A 19828-nucleotide genomic window follows, 5' to 3' on the forward strand; every position below is an offset into this window, starting at 1 on the left:
TATTGGAGGGCATCAAAATCAGCAAATTCCCTGACCGGGAATCGAACCAGGGCCGCGGCGTTGAGAGCGCCGAATCCTAGCCACTAGACCATCAGGGAGAGTCAAGAGGAGAAAGAACGAGAATGAAAACAATATAACCCAGTAGTCAGGCTCCCACAAGTTTGGTCGTTACACCTCGTTATTTCGCATTGGAAAGCAGCCCGGCTTGAGTCTTTGAGTAGTTGTGGCCGAGTGGTCAAGGCGATGGACTCGAAATCCATTGGGGTTTCCCCGCACAGGTTGGAATCCTGCCAGCTACGTATCCCTCCCTTTTGGCCCTTTCTTCCCAGTGTTCCAGTGATAATGGGTTTCTTCAGGGAGATAACGCATGCAGACATTCCCAACGCTCCTGAATTCCTAGCCAATGCATTGTCCAAGTAGGCCTTCTAAATCATTTCCCATGACTTGGAGGTTTAGTCAATGAATTACAGCAAAACCCCTCAAAACTGTCAATCCATCAGCCGGGTCTGTATGCAAGTTGGGATCCTCCGTTTTTATACCAGCTGCTACATTGGCAACTGTACGTTGTTCTTTAAAATGTGATGGGGAGCAAAAAAAGCGGGCCCCCTTCTATACATCTTTCAACATTGAGAGAGGTGTATTTATTCATCTTCAGTTCATATAGAATTTGTACTTATCAGCCCAACTGAAGTGTGTCAAAGTGTGGAATGATGTGATGGAGATCTAAAAGCACAAGGAAACAGTTGCAGGAGATTGTTATTGGAGAGCATCAATGTGATCTAATTCCCTGACCGGGAATCGAACCCCGGCCGCGGCGGTGAGAGCGCCGAATCCTAGCCACTAGACCATCAGGGAGAGTCAAGACGGGAAGGAGCGAGAATGAAAACTATATAACCCAGTAGTCAGGCTCCCACAAATTTGGTCGTTACACCTCGTTATTTCGCATTGGAAAGCAGCAGAGGCTTGCTGCCGGTCAGCATTCCCTGAGCGAGACTCCTAGCCGCTACAGTATAGGGGGTCTCAGGTCCAACTTTGGTATTCACAAAATGTATAATACAACGATTGCACTTTTGAAAAGTTAAATATTGTTGTCAAATTCATTGGCCTCTCTATAAAACAAGTCCGTTATCTCATTTGAATTCCATTTTCAGTGCAACAGCAACTTTAGTAATAATTCCTAATAATTATTGCGCCTCCTGTAAATGAAAAAAAAAAAGGTTGACAGCTCCTTTTGTTTCGACCCATGTTCTGTAAATAAGTCTACCCTCTGTTTAGGTCAAGATTTCTAATGTGGAGCTTCCTTGACGCTCCCTGACATTGTGGCCGATGTGTGATTTACGCTGTCAAAGTTCAGTCATCCCAGGAAAGCAGCCCACTTCCAATCTTTGAGTAGTTGTGGCCGAGTGGTCAAGGCGATGGACTTGAAATCCATTGGGGTTTCCCCGCGCAGGTTCGAATCCTGTCAGCTACGTACGCCTCCCTTTTGGCCCTTTCTTCCCAGTGTTCCAGTGATAATGGGTTTCTCCAGGGAGATAACACGTGCAGACATTTCCAACGCACCTGAGCTGAATTAAGCGGCAAAAACAAATAATGTTCCTGATGGACTTTAGCAGCAAGGCCTGTGACTATTGATCTCGTATTATTTGAGTTTTCTGTGCAACAGCTAAGTAAATATAGATTGATGACAATTTTGGCTCCTGTTGTGATCCAAACGAGCGGTTGACCTGCTCCTTATGTCGCAGTCTCTTTTGACTGATGCCATGTAAAAAACTTGGCGCATTCTTTCGGCCAAGAGTTCACATGTGGACTGTCTTTGACGGTGCTTGACGTCATCCCCGCTTAGAGGCTTCATATGTAAACGTCCAACTGTTCCGGGACAGCATCCTATGTTCCCGTTGGATGCAGTTTGGTCCCTGTGCTCAACCCCATAGACTCGACGTGCACTGGAGATTACCAGCGCAGGTTCACATCCTGTTACTATGTAAGCCTTAACTTTGACCCTTTTTTCCCATTGTTCAAGTGGAAGGTGGGATTTGCTTCCTAAGGGGAGGTGTTACACACAGGCATTCACGTAGCGCATGGTCTGAAAGTATGGGGTCAAATGGCAGAGTTTGGGGATGAACAATAACAATATGGCTTTGTGGATTCAGATGTGGGAGAAATGTAAACACTCCAAGCCACGAGGACGCCGGTAAATGCAGTAATGTCTCTGGAAGGAGCTGACATTTGAAGACGTAGCTTCAAAGTGTCGGGGGTATATATGGGTGCAGAGCTGCTTGCATAGCCCACGACCCCTCTGTGGGATTCCTAGGCAATGCATTGTCCAAGTAGGCCGTCTAAATCATTTCCCATGACTTGGAGGTTTAGCCAGTGAATTACAGAGCAACAAAAGTGGCCCCCCTTCCACACATGTTTCAAAATGGAGAGAGGTGTATTTATTCATGTTCAGCACATATAGAATTTGTACTCATCAGCCCAACTGAAGCGTGTCAAAGTGAGGAATGATGTCAAGGAAATCTAAAAGAACGAGGAAACAGTTGCAGGAGATTGTTATTGGAGAGCATCAAAATGAGCAACTTCCCTGACCGGGAATCGAATCCTGGCCGCGGCGGTGAGAGCGCCGAATCCTAGCCACTAGACCATCAGGGAGAGTCAAGAGGAGAAAGAACGAGAATGAAAACTATATAACCCAGTAGTCAGGCTCCCACAAATTTGGTCGTTACACCTCGTTATTTCGCATTGGAAAGCAGCCCGGCTTGAGTCTTTGAGTAGTTGTGGCCGAGTGGTCAAGGCGATGGACTCGAAATCCATTGGGGTTTCCCCGCCCAGGTTGGAATCCTGCCAGCTACGTATCCCTCCCTTTTGGCCCTTTCTTCCCAGTGTTCCAGTGATAATGGGTTTCTCCAGGGAGATAACGCATGCAGACATTCCCAACGCTCCTGAGCTGAATTAAGCGGCAAAAACAAATAATGTTCCTGATGGACTTTAGCAGCAAGGCCTGTGACTATTGATCTCGTATTATTTGAGTTTTCTGTGCAACAGCTAAGTAAATATAGATTGATGACAATTTTGGCTCCTGTTGTGATCCAAACGAGCGGTTGACCTGCTCCTTATGTCGCAGTCTCTTTTGACTGATGCCATGTAAAAAACTTGGCGCGTGCTTTCTAGAGGCCAAGAGTTCACCAGCGCAGGTTCACATCCTGTTACTACGTAAGCCTTAACTTTGACCCTTTTTTCCCATTGTTCAAGTGGAAGGTGGGATTTGCTTCCTAAGGGGAGGTGTTACACACAGGCATTCACGTTGCGCATGGTCTGAAAGTATGGGGTCAAATGGCAGAGTTTGGGGATGAACAATAACAATATGGCTTTGTGGATTCAGATGTGGGAGAAATGTAAACACTCAAAGCCACGAGGACGTCGGTAAATGCAGTAATGTCTCTGGAAGGAGCTGACATTTGAAGACGTAGCTTCAAAGTGTCGGGGGTATATATGGGTGCAGAGCTGCTTGCATAGCCCACGACCCCTCTGTGGGATTCCTAGGCAATGCATTGTCCAAGTAGGCCGTCTAAATCATTTCCCATGACTTGGAGGTTTAGCCAGTGAATTACAGAGCAACAAAAGTGGCCCCCCTTCCACACATGGTTCAACATTGAGAGAGGTGTATTTATTCATCTTCAGTACATAAAGAATTTGTACTCATCAGCCCAACTGAAGCGTGTCAAAGTGAGGAATGATGTCAAAGAAATCTAAAAGAACGAGGAAACAGTTGCAGGAGATTGTTATTGGAGAGCATCAAAATGAGCAACTTCCCTGACCGGGAATCGAAACCGGGCCACGGCGGTGAGAGCGCCAAATCCTAGCCACTAGACCATCAGGGAGAGTCAAGAGGAGAAAGAATGAGAATGAAAACAATATAACCCAGTAGTCAGGCTCCCACAAGTTTGGTCGTTACACCTCGTTATTTCGCATTGGAAAGCAGCCCGGCTTGAGTCTTTGAGTAGTTGTGGCCGAGTGGTCAAGGCGATGGACTCGAAATCCATTGGGGTTTCCCCGCGCAGGTTCGAATCCTGTCAGCTACGTATGCCTCCCTTTTGGCCCTTTCTTCCCAGTGTTCCAGTGATAATGGGTTTCTTCAGGGAGATAACGCATGCAGACATTCCCAACGCTCCTGAATTCCTGGCCAATGCATTGTCCAAGTATGCCTTCTAAATCATTTCCCATGACTTGGAGGTTTAGTCAATGAATTACAGCAAAACCCCTCAAAACTGTCAATCCATCAGCCGGGTCTGTATGCAAGTTGGGATCCTCCGTTTTTATACCAGCTGCTACATTGGCAACTGTACGTTGTTCTTTAAAATGTGATGGGGAGCAACAAAAGCGGGCCCCCTTCTATACATCTTTCAACATTGAGAGAGGTGTATTTATTCATCTTCAGTTCATATAGAATTTGTACTTATCAGCCCAACTGAAGTGTGTCAAAGTGTGGAATGATGTGATGGAGATCTAAAAGCACAAGGAAACAGTTGCAGGAGATTGTTATTGGAGAGCATCAATGTGATCTAATTCCCTGACCGGGAATCGAACCCGGGCCGCGGCGGTGAGAGCGCCGAATCCTAGCCACTAGACCATCAGGGAGAGTCAAGAAGGGAAGGAGCGAGAATGAAAACTATATAACCCAGTAGTCAGGCTCCCACAAATTTGGTCGTTACACCTCGTTATTTCGCATTTGAAAGCAGCAGAGGCTTGCTGCCGGTCAGCATTCCCTGAGCGAGACTCCTAGCCGCTACAGTATAGGGGGTCTCAGGTCCAACTTTGGTATTCACAAAATGTATAATACAACGATTGCACTTTTGAAAGGTTAAATATTGTTGTCAAATTCATTGGCCTCTCTATAAAACAAGTCCGTTATCTCATTTGAATTCCATTTTCAGTGCAACAGCAACTTTAGTAATAATTCCTAATAATTATTGCGCCTCCTGTAAATGAAAAAAAAATGGTTGACAGCTCCTTTTGTTTCGACCCATGTTCTGTAAATAAGTCTACCCTCTGTTTAGGTCAAGATTTCTAATGTGGAGCTTCCTTGACGCTCCCTGACATTGTGGCCGATGTGTGATTTGCGCTGTCAAAGTTCAGTCATCCCAGGAAAGCAACCCATCTCAAATCTTTGAGTAGTTGTGGCCGAGTGGTCAAGGCGATGGACTTGAAATCCATTGGGGTTTCCCCGCGCAGGTTAGAATCCTGTCAGCTACGTATGCCTCCCTTTTGGCCCTTTCTTCCCAGTGTTCCAGTGATAATGGGTTTCTCCAGGGAGATAACACGTGCAGACATTTCCAACGCACCTGAGCTGAATTAAGCGGCAAAAACAAATAATGTTCCTGATGGACTTTAGCAGCAAGGCCTGTGACTATTGATCTCGTATTATTTGAGTTTTCTGTGCAACAGCTAAGTAAATATAGATTGATGACAATTTTGGCTCCTGTTGTGATCCAAACGAGCGGTTGACCTGCTCCTTATGTCGCAGTCTCTTTTGACTGATGCCATGTAAAAAACTTGGCGCATTCTTTCGGCCAAGAGTTCACATGTGGACTGTCTTTGACGGTGCTTGACGTCATCCCCGCTTAGAGGCTTCATATGTCAAAGTCCAACAGTTCCGGGACAGCATCCTATGTTCCCGTTGGAAGCAGTTTTGTCCCCGTGCTCAACCCCATAGACTCGACGTGCACTGGAGATTACCAGCGCAGGTTCACATCCTGTTACTACGTAAGCCTTAACTTTGACCCTTTTTTCCCATTGTTCAAGTGGAAGGTGGGATTTGCTTCCTAAGGGGAGGTGCTACACACACGCATTCACGTAGCGCATGGTCTGAAAGTATGTGGTCAAATGGCAGAGTTTGGGGATGAACAATAACAATATGGCTTTGTGGATTCAGATGTGGGAGAAATGTAAACACTCTAAGCCACGAGGACGCCGGTAAATGCAGTAATATCTCTGGAAGGAGCTGACATTTGAAGACGTAGCTTCAAAGTGTCGGGGGTATATATGGGTGCAGAGCTGCTTGCATAGCCCACGACCCCTCTGTGGGATTCCTAGGCAATGCATTGTCCAAGTAGGCCGTCTAAATCATTTCCCATGACTTGGAGGTTTAGCCAGTGAATTACAGAGCAACAAAAGTGGCCCCCCTTCCACACATGTTTCAAAATGGAGAGAGGTGTATTTATTCATGTTCAGCACATATAGAATTTGTACTCATCAGCCCAACTGAAGCGTTTCAAAGTGAGGAATGATGTCAAGGAAATCTAAAAGAACGAGGAAACAGTTGCAGGAGATTGTTATTGGAGAGCATCAAAATGAGCAACTTCCCTGACCGGGAATCGAATCCTGGCCGCGGCGGTGAGAGCGCCGAATCCTAGCCACTAGACCATCAGGGAGAGTCAAGAGGAGAAAGAACGAGAATGAAAACTATATAACCCAGTAGTCAGGCTCCCACAAATTTGGTCGTTACACCTCGTTATTTCGCATTTGAAAGCAGCAGAGGCTTGCTGCCGGTCAGCATTCCCTGAGCGAGACACCTAGCCGCTACAGCATAGGGGGTCTCAGGTCCAACTTTGGTATTCACAAAATGTATAATACAACGATTGCACTTTTGAAAGGTTAAATATTGTTGTCAAATTCATTGGCCTCTCTATAAAACAAGTCCGTTATCTCATTTGAATTCCATTTTCAGTGCAACAGCAACTTTAGTAATAATTCCTAATAATTATTGCGCCTCCTGTAAATGAAAAAAAAATGGTTGACAGCTCCTTTTGTTTCGACCCATGTTCTGTAAATAAGTCTACCCTCTGTTTAGGTCAAGATTTCTAATGTGGAGCTTCCTTGACGCTCCCTGACATTGTGGCCGATGTGTGATTTGCGCTGTCAAAGTTCAGTCATCCCAGGAAAGCAACCCATCTCAAATCTTTGAGTAGTTGTGGGCGAGTGGTCAAGGCGATGGACTTGAAATCCATTGGGGTTTCCCCGCGCAGGTTCGAATCCTGTCAGCTACGTATGCCTCCCTTTTGGCCCTTTCTTCCCAGTGTTCCAGTGATAATGGGTTTCTCCAGGGAGATAACACGTGCAGACATTTCCAACGCACCTGAGCTGAATTAAGCGGCAAAAACAAATAATGTTCCTGATGGACTTTAGCAGCAAGGCCTGTGACTATTGATCTCGTATTATTTGAGTTTTCTGTGCAACAACTAAGTAAATATAGATTGATGACAATTTTGGCTCCTGTTGTGATCCAAACGAGCGGTTGACCTGCTCCTTATGTCGCAGTCTCTTTTGACTGATGCCATGTAAAAAACTTGGTGCGTGCTTTCTAGAGGCCAAGAGTTCACCAGCGCAGGTTCACATCCTGTTACTACGTAAGCCTTAACTTTGACCCTTTTTTCCCATTGTTCAAGTGGAAGGTGGGATTTGCTTCCTAAGGGGAGGTGTTACACACAGGCATTCACGTAGCGCATTGTCTGAAAATATGGGGTCAAATGGCAGAGTTTGGGGATGAACAATAACAATATGGCTTTGTGGATTCAGATGTGGGAGAAATGTAAACACTCCAAGCCACGAGGACGCCGGTAAATGCAGTAATGTCTCTGGAAGGAGCTGACATTTGAAGACGTAGCTTCAAAGTGTCGGGGGTATATATGGGTGCAGAGCTGCTTGCATAGCCCACGACCCCTCTGTGGGATTCCTAGGCAATGCATTGTCCAAGTAGGCCGTCTAAATCATTTCCCATGACTTGGAGGTTTAGCCAGTGAATTACAGAGCAACAAAAGTGGCCCCCCTTCCACACATGTTTCAAAATGGAGAGAGGTGTATTTATTCATGTTCAGCACATATAGAATTTGTACTCATCAGCCCAACTGAAGCGTGTCAAAGTGAGGAATGATGTCAAGGAAATCTAAAAGAACGAGGAAACAGTTGCAGGAGATTGTTATTGGAGAGCATCAAAATGAGCAAATTCCCTGACCGGGAATCGAACCCGGGCCTCGGCGGTGAGAGCGCCGAATCCTAGCCACTAGACCATCAGGGAGAGTCAAGAGAAGAAAGAACGAGAATGAAAACAATATAACCCAGTAGTCAGGCTCCCACAAGTTTGGTCGTTACACCTCGTTATTTCGCATTGGAAAGCAGCCCGGCTTGAGTCTTTGAGTAGTTGTGGCCGAGTGGTCAAGGCGATGGACTCGAAATCCATTGGGGTTTCCCCGCGCAGGTTGGAATCCTGCCAGCTACGTATCCCTCCCTTTTGGCCCTTTCTTCCCAGTGTTCCAGTGATAATGGGTTTCTCCAGGGAGATAACACATGCAGACATTCCCAACGCTCCTGAGCTGAATTAAGCGGCAAAAACAAATAATGTTCCTGATGGACTTTAGCAGCAAGGCCTGTGACTATTGATCTCGTATTATTTGAGTTTTCTGTGCAACAGCTAAGTAAATATAGATTGATGACAATTTTGGCTCCTGTTGTGATCCAAACGAGCGGTTGACCTGCTCCTTATGTCGCAGTCTCTTTTGACTGATGCCATGTAAAAAACTTGGCGCGTGCTTTCTAGAGGCCAAGAGTTCACCAGCGCAGGTTCACATCCTGTTACTACGTAAGCCTTAACTTTGACCCTTTTTTCCCATTGTTCAAGTGGAAGGTGGGATTTGCTTCCTAAGGGGAGGTGTTACACACAGGCATTCACGTTGCGCATGGTCTGAAAGTATGGGGTCAAATGGCAGAGTTTGGGGATGAACAATAACAATATGGCTTTGTGGATTCAGATGTGGGAGAAATGTAAACACTCCAAGCCACGAAGACGCCGGTAAATGCAGTAATGTCTCTGGAAGGAGCTGACATTTGAAGACGTAGCTTCAAAGTGTCGGGGGTATATATGGGTGCAGAGCTGCTTGCATAGCCCACGACCCCTCTGTGGGATTCCTAGGCAATGTATTGTCCAAGTAGGCCGTCTAAATCATTTCCCATGACTTGGAGGTTTAGCCAGTGAATTACAGAGCAACAAAAGTGGCCCCCCTTCCACACATGTTTCAAAATGGAGAGAGGTGTATTTATTCATGTTCAGCACATATAGAATTTGTACTCATCAGCCCAACTGAAGCGTGTCAAAGTGAGGAATGATGTCAAGGAAATTTAAAAGAACGAGGAAACAGTTGCAGGAGTTTTTTATTGGAGAGCATCAAAATGAGCAACTTCCCTGACCGGGAATCGAATCCTGGCCGCGGCGGTGAGAGCGCCGAATCCTAGCCACTAGACCATCAGGGAGAGTCAAGAGGAGAAAGAACGAGAATGAAAACAATATAACCCAGTAGTCAGGCTCCCACAAGTTTGGTCGTTACACCTCGTTAGTTCGCATTGGAAAGCAGCCCGGCTTGAGTCTTTGAGTAGTTGTGGCCGAGTGGTCAAGGCGATGGACTCGAAATCCATTGGGGTTTCCCCGCGCAGGTTGGAATCCTGCCAGCTACGTATCCCTCCCTTTTGGCCCTTTCTTCCCAGTGTTCCAGTGATAATGGGTTTCTCCAGGGAGATAACGCATGCAGACATTCACATCGCTCCTGAATTCTTAGCCAATGCATTGTCCAAGTAGGCCTTCTAAATCATTTCCCATGACTTGGAGGTTTAGTCAATGAATTACAGCAAAACCCCTCAAAACTGTCAATCCATCAGCCGGGTCTGTATGCAAGTTGGGATCCTCCGTTTTTATACCAGCTGCTACATTGGCAACTGTACGTTGTTCTTTAAAATGTGATGGGGAGCAACAAAAGCGGGCCCCCTTCTATACATCTTTCAACACTGAGAGAGGTGTATTTATTCATCTTCAGTTCATATAGAATTTGTACTTATCAGCCCAACTGAAGCGTGTCAAAGTGAGGAATGATGTCAAGGAAATCTAAAAGAACGAGGAAACAGTTGCAGGAGATTGTTATTGGAGGGCATCAAAATGAGCTAATTCCCTGACCGGGAATCTAACCCGGGCCGCGGCGGTGAGAGCGCCGAATCCTAGCCACTAGACCATCAGGGAGAGTCAAGACAGTAAGGAGCGAGAATGAAAACTATATAACCCAGTAGTCAGGCTCCCACAAATTTGGTCGTTACACCTCGTTATTTCGCATTGGAAAGCAGCAGAGGCTTGCTGCCGGTCAGCATTCCCTGAGCGAGACTCCTAGCCGCTACAGTATAGGGGGTCTCAGGTCCAACTTTGGTATTCACAAAATGTATAATACAACGATTGCACTTTTGAAAGGTTAAATATTGTTGTCAAATTCATTGGCCTCTCTATAAAACAAGTCCGTTATCTCATTTGAATTCCATTTTCAGTGCAACAGCAACTTTAGTAATAATTCCTAATAATTATTGCGCCTCCTGTAAATGAAAAAAAAATGGTTGACAGCTCCTTTTGTTTCGACCCATGTTCTGTAAATAAGTCTACCCTCTGTTTAGGTCAAGATTTCTAATGTGGAGCTTCCTTGACGCTCCCTGACATTGTGGCCGATGTGTGATTTGCGCTGTCAAAGTTCAGTCATCCCAGGAAAGCAACCCATCTCAAATCTTTGAGTAGTTGTGGCCGAGTGGTCAAGGCGATGGACTTGAAATCCATTGGGGTTTCCCCGCGCAGGTTAGAATCCTGTCAGCTACGTATGCCTCCCTTTTGGCCCTTTCTTCCCAGTGTTCCAGTGATAATGGGTTTCTCCAGGGAGATAACGCATGCAGACATTCACATCGCTCCTGAATTCTTAGCCAATGCATTGTCCAAGTAGGCCTTCTAAATCATTTCCCATGACTTGGAGGTTTAGTCAATGAATTACAGCAAAACCCCTCAAAACTGTCAATCCATCAGCCGGGTCTGTATGCAAGTTGGGATCCTCCGTTTTTATACCAGCTGCTACATTGGCAACTGTACGTTGTTCTTTAAAATGTGATGGGGAGCAACAAAAGCGGGCCCCCTTCTATACATCTTTCAACACTGAGAGAGGTGTATTTATTCATCTTCAGTTCATATAGAATTTGTACTTATCAGCCCAACTGAAGCGTGTCAAAGTGAGGAATGATGTCAAGGAAATCTAAAAGAACGAGGAAACAGTTGCAGGAGATTGTTATTGGAGGGCATCAAAATGAGCTAATTCCCTGACCGGGAATCTAACCCGGGCCGCGGCGGTGAGAGCGCCGAATCCTAGCCACTAGACCATCAGGGAGAGTCAAGACAGTAAGGAGCGAGAATGAAAACTATATAACCCAGTAGTCAGGCTCCCACAAATTTGGTCGTTACACCTCGTTATTTCGCATTGGAAAGCAGCAGAGGCTTGCTGCCGGTCAGCATTCCCTGAGCGAGACTCCTAGCCGCTACAGTATAGGGGGTCTCAGGTCCAACTTTGGTATTCACAAAATGTATAATACAACGATTGCACTTTTGAAAGGTTAAATATTGTTGTCAAATTCATTGGCCTCTCTATAAAACAAGTCCGTTTTCTCATTTGAATTCCATTTTCAGTGCAACAGCAACTTTTGTAATAATTCCTAAAAATTATTGCGCCTCCTGTAAATGAAAAAAAAATGGTTGACAGCTCCTTTTGTTTCGACCCATGTTCATTAAATAAGTCTACCCTCTGTTTAGGTCAAGATTTCTAATGTGGAGCTTCCTTGACGCTCCCTGACATTGTGGCCGATGTGTGATTTACGCTGTCAAAGTTCAGTCATCCCAGGAAAGCAGCCCACCTCAAATCTTTGAGTAGTTGTGGCCGAGTGGTCAAGGCGATGGACTTGAAATCCATTGGGGTTTCCCCGCGCAGGTTCGAATCCTGTCAGCTACGTACGCCTCCCTTTTTGCCCTTTCTTCCCAGTGTTCCAGTGATAATGGGTTTCTCCAGGGAGATAACACGTGCAGACATTTCCAACGCACCTGAGCTGAATTAAGCGGCAAAAACAAATAATGTTCCTGATGGACTTTAGCAGCAAGGCCTGTGACTATTATTTGAGTTTTCTGTGCAACAGCTAAGTAAATATAGATTGATGACAATTTTGGCTCCTGTTGTGATCCAAACGAGCGGTTGACCTGCTCCTTATGTCGCAGTCTCTTTTGACTGATGCCATGTAAAAAACTTGGCGCGTGCTTTTTAGAGGCCAAGAGTTCACCAGCGCAGGTTCACATCCTGTTACTACGTAAGCCTTAACTTTGACCCTTTTTTCCCATTGTTCAAGTGGAAGGTGGGATTTGCTTCCTAAGGGGAGGTGTTACACACAGGCATTCACGTAGCGCATGGTCTGAAAGTATGGGGTCAAATGGCAGAGTTTGGGGATGAACAATAACAATATGGCTTTGTGGATTCAGATGTGGGAGAAATGTAAACACTCCAAGCCACGAAGACGCCGGTAAATGCAGTAATGTCTCTGGAAGGAGCTGACATTTGAAGACGTAGCTTCAAAGTGTCGGGGGTATATATGGGTGCAGAGCTGCTTGCATAGCCCACGACCCCTCTGTGGGATTCCTAGGCAATGCATTGTCCAAGTAGGCCGTCTAAATCATTTCCCATGACTTGGAGGTTTAGCCAGTGAATTACAGAGCAACAAAAGTGGCCCCCCTTCCACACATGTTTCAAAATGGAGAGAGGTGTATTTATTCATGTTCAGCACATATAGAATTTGTACTCATCAGCCCAACTGAAGCGTGTCAAAGTAAAGAATGATGTCAAGGAAATTTAAAAGAACGAGGAAACAGTTGCAGGAGATTGTTATTGGAGAGCATCAAATTGAGCAACTTCCCTGACCGGGAATCGAATCCTGGCCGCGGCGGTGAGAGCGCCGAATCCTAGCCACTAGACCATCAGGGAGAGTCAAGAGGAGAAAGAACGAGAATGAAAACAATATAACCCAGTAGTCAGGCTCCCACAAGTTTGGTCGTTATACCTCGTTAGTTCGCATTGGAAAGCAGCCCGGCTTGAGTCTTTGAGTAGTTGTGGCCGAGTGGTCAAGGCGATGGACTCGAAATCCATTGGGGTTTCCCCGCGCAGGTTGGAATCCTGCCAGCTACGTATCACTCCCTTTTGGCCCTTTCTTCCCAGTGTTCCAGTGATAATGGGTTTCTCCAGGGAGATAACGCATGCAGACATTCCCAACGCTCCTGAATTCCTAGCCAATGCATTGTCCAAGTAGGCCTTCTAAATCATTTCCCATGACTTGGAGGTTTAGTCAATGAATTACAGCAAAACCCCTCAAAACTGTCAATCCATCAGCCGGGTCTGTATGCAAGTTGGGATCCTCCGTTTTTATACCAGCTGCTACATTGGCAACTGTACGTTGTTCTTTAAATGTGATGGGGAGCAACAAAAGCGGGCCCCCTTCTATACATCTTTCAACATTGAGAGAGGTGTATTTATTCATCTTCAGTTCATATAGAATTTGTACTTATCAGCCCAACTGAAATGTGTCAAAGTGTGGAATGATGTGATGGAGATCTAAAAGCACAAGGAAACAGTTGCAGGAGATTGTTATTGGAGAGCATCAATGTGATCTAATTCCCTGACCAGGAATCGAACCCGGGCCTCGGCGGTGAGAGCGCCGAATCCTAGCCACTAGACCATCAGGGAGAGTCAAGACGGGAAGGAGCGAGAATGAAAACTATATAACCCAGTAGTCAGGCTCCCACAAATTTGGTCGTTACACCTCGTTATTTCGCATTTGAAAGCAGCAGAGGCTTGCTGCCGGTCAGCATTCCCTGAGCGAGACTCCTAGCCGCTACAGTATAGGGGTCTCAGGTCCAACTTTGGTATTCACAAAATGTATAATACAACGATTGCACTTTTGAAAGGTTAAATATTGTTGTCAAATTCATTGGCCTCTCTATAAAACAAGTCCGTTATCTCATTTGAATTCCATTTTCAGTGCAACAGCAACTTTAGTAATAATTCCTAATAATTATTGCGCCTCCTGTAAATGAAAAAAAAATGGTTGACAGCTCCTTTTGTTTCGACCCATGTTCTGTAAATAAGTCTACCCTCTGTTTAGGTCAAGATTTCTAATGTGGAGCTTCCTTGACGCTCCCTGACATTGTGGCCGATTTGTGATTTACGCTGTCAAAGTTCAGTCATGCCAGGAAAGCAGCCCACCTCCAATCTTTGAGTAGTTGTGGCCGAGTGGTCAAGGCGATGGACTTGAAATCCATTGGGGTTTCCCCGCGCAGGTTCGAATCCTGTCAGCTACGTGCGCCTCCCTTTTGGCCCTTTCTTCCCAGTGTTCCAGTGATAATGGGTTTCTCCAGGGAGATAACACGTGAAGACATTTCAAACGCACCTGAGCTGAATTAAGCGGCAAAAACAAATAATGTTCCTGATGGACTTTAGCAGCAAGGCCTGTGACTATTGATCTCGTATTATTTGAGTTTTCTGTGCAACAGCTAAGTAAATATAGATTGATGACAATTTTGGCTCCTGTTGTGATCCAAACGAGCGGTTGACCTGCTCCTTATGTCGCAGTCTCTTTTGACTGATGCCATGTAAAAAACTTGCCGCATTCTTTCGGCCAAGAGTTCTCATGTGGACTGTCTTTGACGGTGCTTGACGTCATCCCCGCTTAGAGGCTTCATATGTCAAAGTCCAACTGTTCCGGGACAGCATCCTATGTTCCCGTTGGATGCAGTTTGGTCCCCGTGCTCAACCCCATGGACTCGACGTGCACTGGAGATTACCAGCGCAGGTTCACATCCTGTTACTACGTAAGCCTTAACTTTGACCCTTTTTTCCCATTGTTCAAGTGGAAGGTGGGATTTGCTTCCTAAGGGGAGGTGTTACACACAGGCATTCACGTAGCGCATGGTCTGAAAGTATGGGGTCAAATGGCAGAGTTTGGGGATGAACAATAACAATATGGCTTTGTGGATTCAGATGTGGGAGAAATGTAAACACTCCAAGCCACGAGGACGCCGGTAAATGCAGTAATGTCTCTGGAAGGAGCTGACGTTTGAAGACGTAGCTTCAAAGTGTCGGGGGTATATATGGGTGCAGAGCTGCTTGCATAGCCCTCGACCCCTCTGTGGGATTCCTAGGCAATGCATTGTCCAAGTAGGCCGTCTAAATCATTTCCCATGACTTGGAGGTTTAGCCAGTGAATTACAGAGCAACAAAAGTGGCCCCCCTTCCACACATGTTTCAAAATGGAGAGAGGTGTATTTATTCATGTTCAGCACATATAGAATTTGTACTCATCAGCCCAACTGAAGCGTGTCAAAGTGAGGAATGATGTCAAGGAAATTTAAAAGAACGAGGAAACAGTTGCAGGAGATTGTTATTGGAGAGCATCAAATTGAGCAACTTCCCTGACCGGGAATCGAATCCTGGCCGCGGCGGTGAGAGCGCCGAATCCTAGCCACTAGACCATCAGGGAGAGTCAAGAGGAGAAAGAACGAGAATGAAAACAATATAACCCAGTAGTCAGGCTCCCACAAGTTTGGTCGTTATACCTCGTTAGTTCGCATTGGAAAGCAGCCCGGCTTGAGTCTTTGAGTAGTTGTGGCCGAGTGGTCAAGGCGATGGACTCGAAATCCATTGGGGTTTCCCCGCGCAGGTTGGAATCCTGCCAGCTACGTATCACTCCCTTTTGGCCCTTTCTTCCCAGTGTTCCAGTGATAATGGGTTTCTCCAGGGAGATAACGCATGCAGACATTCCCAACGCTCCTGAATTCCTAGCCAATGCATTGTCCAAGTAGGCCTTCTAAATCATTTCCCATGACTTGGAGGTTTAGTCAATGAATTACAGCAAAACCCCTCAAAACTGTCAATCCATCAGCCGGGTCTGTATGCAAGTTGGGATCCTCCGTTTTTATACCAGCTGCTACATTGGCAACTGTACGTTGTTCTTTAAATGTGATGGGGAGCAACAAAAGCGGGCCCCCTTCTATACATCTTTCAACATTGAGAGAGGTGTATTTATTCATCTTCAGTTCATATAGAATTTGTACTTATCAGCCCAACTGAAATGTGTCAAAGTGTGGAATGATGTGATGGAGATCTAAAAGCACAAGGAAACAGTTGCAGGAGATTGTTATTGGAGAGCATCAATGTGATCTAATTCCCTGACCGGGAATCGAACCCGGGCCTCGGCGGTGAGAGCGCCGAATCCTAGCCACTAGACCATCAGGGAGAGTCAAGACGGGAAGGAGCGAGAATGAAAACTATATAACCCAGTAGTCAGGCTCCCACAAATTTGGTCGTTACACCTCGTTATTTCGCATTTGAAAGCAGCAGAGGCTTGCTGCCGGTCAGCATTCCCTGAGCGAGACTCCTAGCCGCTACAGTATAGGGGTCTCAGGTCCAACTTTGGTATTCACAAAATGTATAATACAACGATTGCACTTTTGAAAGGTTAAATATTGTTGTCAAATTCATTGGCCTCTCTATAAAACAAGTCCGTTATCTCATTTGAATTCCATTTTCAGTGCAACAGCAACTTTAGTAATAATTCCTAATAATTATTGCGCCTCCTGTAAATGAAAAAAAAATGGTTGACAGCTCCTTTTGTTTCGACCCATGTTCTGTAAATAAGTCTACCCTCTGTTTAGGTCAAGATTTCTAATGTGGAGCTTCCTTGACGCTCCCTGACATTGTGGCCGATTTGTGATTTACGCTGTCAAAGTTCAGTCATGCCAGGAAAGCAGCCCACCTCCAATCTTTGAGTAGTTGTGGCCGAGTGGTCAAGGCGATGGACTTGAAATCCATTGGGGTTTCCCCGCGCAGGTTCGAATCCTGTCAGCTACGTACGCCTCCCTTTTGGCCCTTTCTTCCCAGTGTTCCAGTGATAATGGGTTTCTCCAGGGAGATAACACGTGCAGACATTTCCAACGCACCTGAGCTGAATTAAGCGGCAAAAACAAATAATGTTCCTGATGGACTTTAGCAGCAAGGCCTGTGACTATTGATCTCGTATTATTTGAGTATTCTATGCAACAGCTAAGTAAATATAGATTGATGACAATTTTGGCTCCTGTTGTGATCCAAACGAGCGGTTGACCTGCTCCTTATGTCGCAGTCTCTTTTGACTGATGCCATGTAAAAAACTTGGCGCATTCTTTCGGCCAAGAGTTCACATGTGGACTGTCTTTGACGGTGCTTGACGTCATCCCCGCTTAGAGGCTTCATATGTCAAAGTCCAACAGTTCCGGGACAGCATCCTATGTTCCCGTTGGAAGCAGTTTCGTCCCCGTGCTCAACCCCATAGACTCGACGTGCACTGGAGATTACCAGCGCAGGTTCACATCCTGTTACTACGTAAGCCTTAACTTTGACCCTTTTTTCCCATTGTTCAAGTGGAAGGTGGGATTTGCTTCCTAAGGGGAGGTGCTACACACACGCATTCACGTAGCGCATGGTCTGAAAGTATGTGGTCAAATGGCAGAGTTTGGGGATGAACAATAACAATATGGCTTTGTGGATTCAGATGTGGGAGAAATGTAAACACTCCAAGCCACGAGGACGCCGGTAAATGCAGTAATATCTCTGGAAGGAGCTGACATTTGAAGACGTAGCTTCAAAGTGTCGGGGGTATATATGGGTGCAGAGCTGCTTGCATAGCCCACGACCCCTCTGTGGGATTCCTAGGTAATGCATTGTCCAAGTAGGCCGTCTAAATCATTTCCCATGACTTGGAGGTTTAGCCAGTGAATTACAGAGCAACAAAAGTGGCCCCCCTTCCACACATGTTTCAAAATGGAGAGAGGTGTATTTATTCATGTTCAGCACATATAGAATTTGTACTCATCAGCCCAACTGAAGCGTGTCAAAGTGAGGAATGATGTCAAGGAAATCTAAAAGAACTAGGAAACAGTTGCAGGAGATTGTTATTGGAGAGCATCAAAATGAGCAACTTCCCTGACCGGGAATCGAATCCTGGCCGCGGCGGTGAGAGCACCGAATCCTAGCCACTAGACCATCAGGGACAGTCAAGAGGAGAAAGAACGAGAATGAAAACAATATAACCCAGTAGTCAGGCTCCCACAAGTTTGTTCGTTACACCTCGTTAGTTCGCATTGGAAAGCAGCCCGGCTTGAGTCTTTGAGTAGTTGTGGCCGAGTGGTCAAGGCGATGGACTCGAAATCCATTGGGGTTTCCCCGCGCAGGTTGGAATCCTGCCAGCTACGTATCCCTCCCTTTTGGCCCTTTCTTCCCAGTGTTCCAGTGATAATGGGTTTCTCCAGGGAGATAACGCATGCAGACATTCCCAACGCTCCTGAATTCCTAGCCAATGCATTGTCCAAGTAGGCCTTCTAAATCATTTCCCATGACTTGGAGGTTTAGTCTATGAATTACAGCAAAACCCCTCAAAACTGTCAATCCATCAGCCGGGTCTGTATGCAAGTTGGGATCCTCCGTTTTTATACCAGCTGCTACATTGGCAACTGTACGTTGTTCTTTAAAATGTGATGGGGAGCAACAAAAGCGGGCCCCCTTCTATACATCTTTCAACATTGAGAGAGGTGTATTTATTCATCTTCAGTTCATATAGAATTTGTACTTATCAGCCCAACTGAAATGTGTCAAAGTGTGGAATGATGTGATGGAGATCTAAAAGCACAAGGAAACACTTGCAGGAGATTGTTATTGGAGAGCATCAATGTGATCTAATTCCCTGACCGGGAATCGAACCCGGGCCGCGGCGGTGAGAGCGCCGAATCCTAGCCACTAGACCATCAGGGAGAGTATAGACGGGAAGGAGCGAGAATGAAAACTATATAACCCAGTAGTCAGGCTCCCACAAATTTGGTCGTTACACCTCGTTATTTCGCATTGGAAAGCAGCAGAGGCTTGCTGCCGGTCAGCATTCCCTGAGCGAGACTCCTAGCCGCTACAGTATAGGGGGTCTCAGGTCCAACTTTGGTATTCACAAAATGTATAATACAACGATTGCACTTTTGAAAGGTTAAATATTGTTGTCATATTCATTGGCATCTCTATAAAACTAGTCCGTTATCTCATTTGAATTCCATTTTCAGTGCAACAGCAACTTTAGTAATAATTCCTAATAATTATTGCGCCTCCTGTAAATGAAAAAAAAATGGTTGACAGCTCCTTTTGTTTCGACCCATGTTCTGTAAATAAGTCTACCCTCTGTTTAGGTCAAGATTTCTAATGTGGAGCTTCCTTGACGCTCCCTGACATTGTGGCCGATGTGTGATTTGCGCTGTCAAAGTTCAGTCATCCCAGGAAAGCAACCCACCTCAAATCTTTGAGTAGTTGTGGCCGAGTGGTCAAGGCGATAGACTTGAAATCCATTGGGGTTTCCCCGCGCAGGTTCGAATCCTGTCAGCTACGTACGCCTCCCTTTTGGCCCTTTCTTCCCAGTGTTCCAGTGATAATGGGTTTCTCCAGGGAGATAACACGTGCAGACATTTCCAACGCACCTGAGCTGAATTAAGCGGCAAAAACAAATAATGTTCCAGATGGACTTTAGCAGCAAGGCCTGTGACTATTGATCTCGTATTATTTGAGTTTTCTGTGCAACAGCTAAGTAAATATAGATTGATGACAATTTTGGCTCCTGTTGTGATCCAAACGAGCGGTTGACCTGCTCCTTATGTCGCAGTCTCTTTTGACTGATGCCATGTAAAAAACTTGGCGCATTCTTTCGGCCAAGAGTTCACATGTGGACTGTCTTTGACGGTGCTTGACGTCATCCCCGCTTAGAGGCTTCATATGTCAACGTCCAACTGTTCCGGGACAGCATCCTATGTTCCCGTTGGATGCAGTTTGGTCCCCGTGCTCAACCCCATAGACTCGACGTGCACTGGAGATTACCAGCGCAGGTTCACATC

General features: G+C 45.8%; 25 non-coding genes across 25 annotated transcripts; 16 read left to right on the forward strand and 9 right to left on the reverse strand.

The window, feature by feature from the left end:
* Positions 1-26: 26 nt before the first annotated feature.
* trnae-cuc (transfer RNA glutamic acid (anticodon CUC)) lies at positions 27-98 on the reverse strand. The gene has a single exon. It is a non-coding gene; the product is annotated as a tRNA-Glu (tRNA).
* Positions 99-217: 119 nt separating this feature from the next.
* Positions 218-299, forward strand: trnas-cga (transfer RNA serine (anticodon CGA)). The gene has a single exon. It is a non-coding gene; the product is annotated as a tRNA-Ser (tRNA).
* A 1090-nt stretch (positions 300-1389) lies between these two features.
* Positions 1390-1471, forward strand: trnas-uga (transfer RNA serine (anticodon UGA)). The gene has a single exon. It is a non-coding gene; the product is annotated as a tRNA-Ser (tRNA).
* Positions 1472-2768: 1297 nt separating this feature from the next.
* trnas-cga (transfer RNA serine (anticodon CGA)) lies at positions 2769-2850 on the forward strand. The gene has a single exon. It is a non-coding gene; the product is annotated as a tRNA-Ser (tRNA).
* A 956-nt stretch (positions 2851-3806) lies between these two features.
* Positions 3807-3878, reverse strand: trnae-cuc (transfer RNA glutamic acid (anticodon CUC)). Its single transcript has one exon. It is a non-coding gene; the product is annotated as a tRNA-Glu (tRNA).
* Positions 3879-3997: 119 nt separating this feature from the next.
* On the forward strand, positions 3998-4079 carry trnas-cga (transfer RNA serine (anticodon CGA)). The gene has a single exon. It is a non-coding gene; the product is annotated as a tRNA-Ser (tRNA).
* A 484-nt stretch (positions 4080-4563) lies between these two features.
* trnae-cuc (transfer RNA glutamic acid (anticodon CUC)) lies at positions 4564-4635 on the reverse strand. The gene has a single exon. It is a non-coding gene; the product is annotated as a tRNA-Glu (tRNA).
* A 533-nt stretch (positions 4636-5168) lies between these two features.
* On the forward strand, positions 5169-5250 carry trnas-uga (transfer RNA serine (anticodon UGA)). The gene has a single exon. It is a non-coding gene; the product is annotated as a tRNA-Ser (tRNA).
* Positions 5251-6961: 1711 nt separating this feature from the next.
* On the forward strand, positions 6962-7043 carry trnas-uga (transfer RNA serine (anticodon UGA)). Its single transcript has one exon. It is a non-coding gene; the product is annotated as a tRNA-Ser (tRNA).
* Positions 7044-7999: 956 nt separating this feature from the next.
* trnae-cuc (transfer RNA glutamic acid (anticodon CUC)) lies at positions 8000-8071 on the reverse strand. The gene has a single exon. It is a non-coding gene; the product is annotated as a tRNA-Glu (tRNA).
* A 119-nt stretch (positions 8072-8190) lies between these two features.
* Positions 8191-8272, forward strand: trnas-cga (transfer RNA serine (anticodon CGA)). Its single transcript has one exon. It is a non-coding gene; the product is annotated as a tRNA-Ser (tRNA).
* Positions 8273-9419: 1147 nt separating this feature from the next.
* trnas-cga (transfer RNA serine (anticodon CGA)) lies at positions 9420-9501 on the forward strand. The gene has a single exon. It is a non-coding gene; the product is annotated as a tRNA-Ser (tRNA).
* A 484-nt stretch (positions 9502-9985) lies between these two features.
* Positions 9986-10057, reverse strand: trnae-cuc (transfer RNA glutamic acid (anticodon CUC)). The gene has a single exon. It is a non-coding gene; the product is annotated as a tRNA-Glu (tRNA).
* Positions 10058-10590: 533 nt separating this feature from the next.
* trnas-uga (transfer RNA serine (anticodon UGA)) lies at positions 10591-10672 on the forward strand. Its single transcript has one exon. It is a non-coding gene; the product is annotated as a tRNA-Ser (tRNA).
* A 484-nt stretch (positions 10673-11156) lies between these two features.
* Positions 11157-11228, reverse strand: trnae-cuc (transfer RNA glutamic acid (anticodon CUC)). Its single transcript has one exon. It is a non-coding gene; the product is annotated as a tRNA-Glu (tRNA).
* Positions 11229-11761: 533 nt separating this feature from the next.
* trnas-uga (transfer RNA serine (anticodon UGA)) lies at positions 11762-11843 on the forward strand. The gene has a single exon. It is a non-coding gene; the product is annotated as a tRNA-Ser (tRNA).
* Positions 11844-12979: 1136 nt separating this feature from the next.
* Positions 12980-13061, forward strand: trnas-cga (transfer RNA serine (anticodon CGA)). Its single transcript has one exon. It is a non-coding gene; the product is annotated as a tRNA-Ser (tRNA).
* Positions 13062-13544: 483 nt separating this feature from the next.
* Positions 13545-13616, reverse strand: trnae-cuc (transfer RNA glutamic acid (anticodon CUC)). The gene has a single exon. It is a non-coding gene; the product is annotated as a tRNA-Glu (tRNA).
* A 532-nt stretch (positions 13617-14148) lies between these two features.
* Positions 14149-14230, forward strand: trnas-uga (transfer RNA serine (anticodon UGA)). The gene has a single exon. It is a non-coding gene; the product is annotated as a tRNA-Ser (tRNA).
* Positions 14231-15527: 1297 nt separating this feature from the next.
* trnas-cga (transfer RNA serine (anticodon CGA)) lies at positions 15528-15609 on the forward strand. Its single transcript has one exon. It is a non-coding gene; the product is annotated as a tRNA-Ser (tRNA).
* Positions 15610-16092: 483 nt separating this feature from the next.
* Positions 16093-16164, reverse strand: trnae-cuc (transfer RNA glutamic acid (anticodon CUC)). The gene has a single exon. It is a non-coding gene; the product is annotated as a tRNA-Glu (tRNA).
* Positions 16165-16696: 532 nt separating this feature from the next.
* On the forward strand, positions 16697-16778 carry trnas-uga (transfer RNA serine (anticodon UGA)). Its single transcript has one exon. It is a non-coding gene; the product is annotated as a tRNA-Ser (tRNA).
* Positions 16779-18075: 1297 nt separating this feature from the next.
* trnas-cga (transfer RNA serine (anticodon CGA)) lies at positions 18076-18157 on the forward strand. Its single transcript has one exon. It is a non-coding gene; the product is annotated as a tRNA-Ser (tRNA).
* Positions 18158-18641: 484 nt separating this feature from the next.
* trnae-cuc (transfer RNA glutamic acid (anticodon CUC)) lies at positions 18642-18713 on the reverse strand. The gene has a single exon. It is a non-coding gene; the product is annotated as a tRNA-Glu (tRNA).
* Positions 18714-19246: 533 nt separating this feature from the next.
* Positions 19247-19328, forward strand: trnas-uga (transfer RNA serine (anticodon UGA)). The gene has a single exon. It is a non-coding gene; the product is annotated as a tRNA-Ser (tRNA).
* The last annotated feature ends 500 nt before the right edge of the window (positions 19329-19828 follow it).

Source organism: Channa argus, chromosome 21 (genome assembly GCF_033026475.1).
Source record: "Channa argus isolate prfri chromosome 21, Channa argus male v1.0, whole genome shotgun sequence".
NCBI lineage: Eukaryota > Metazoa > Chordata > Actinopteri > Anabantiformes > Channidae > Channa > Channa argus.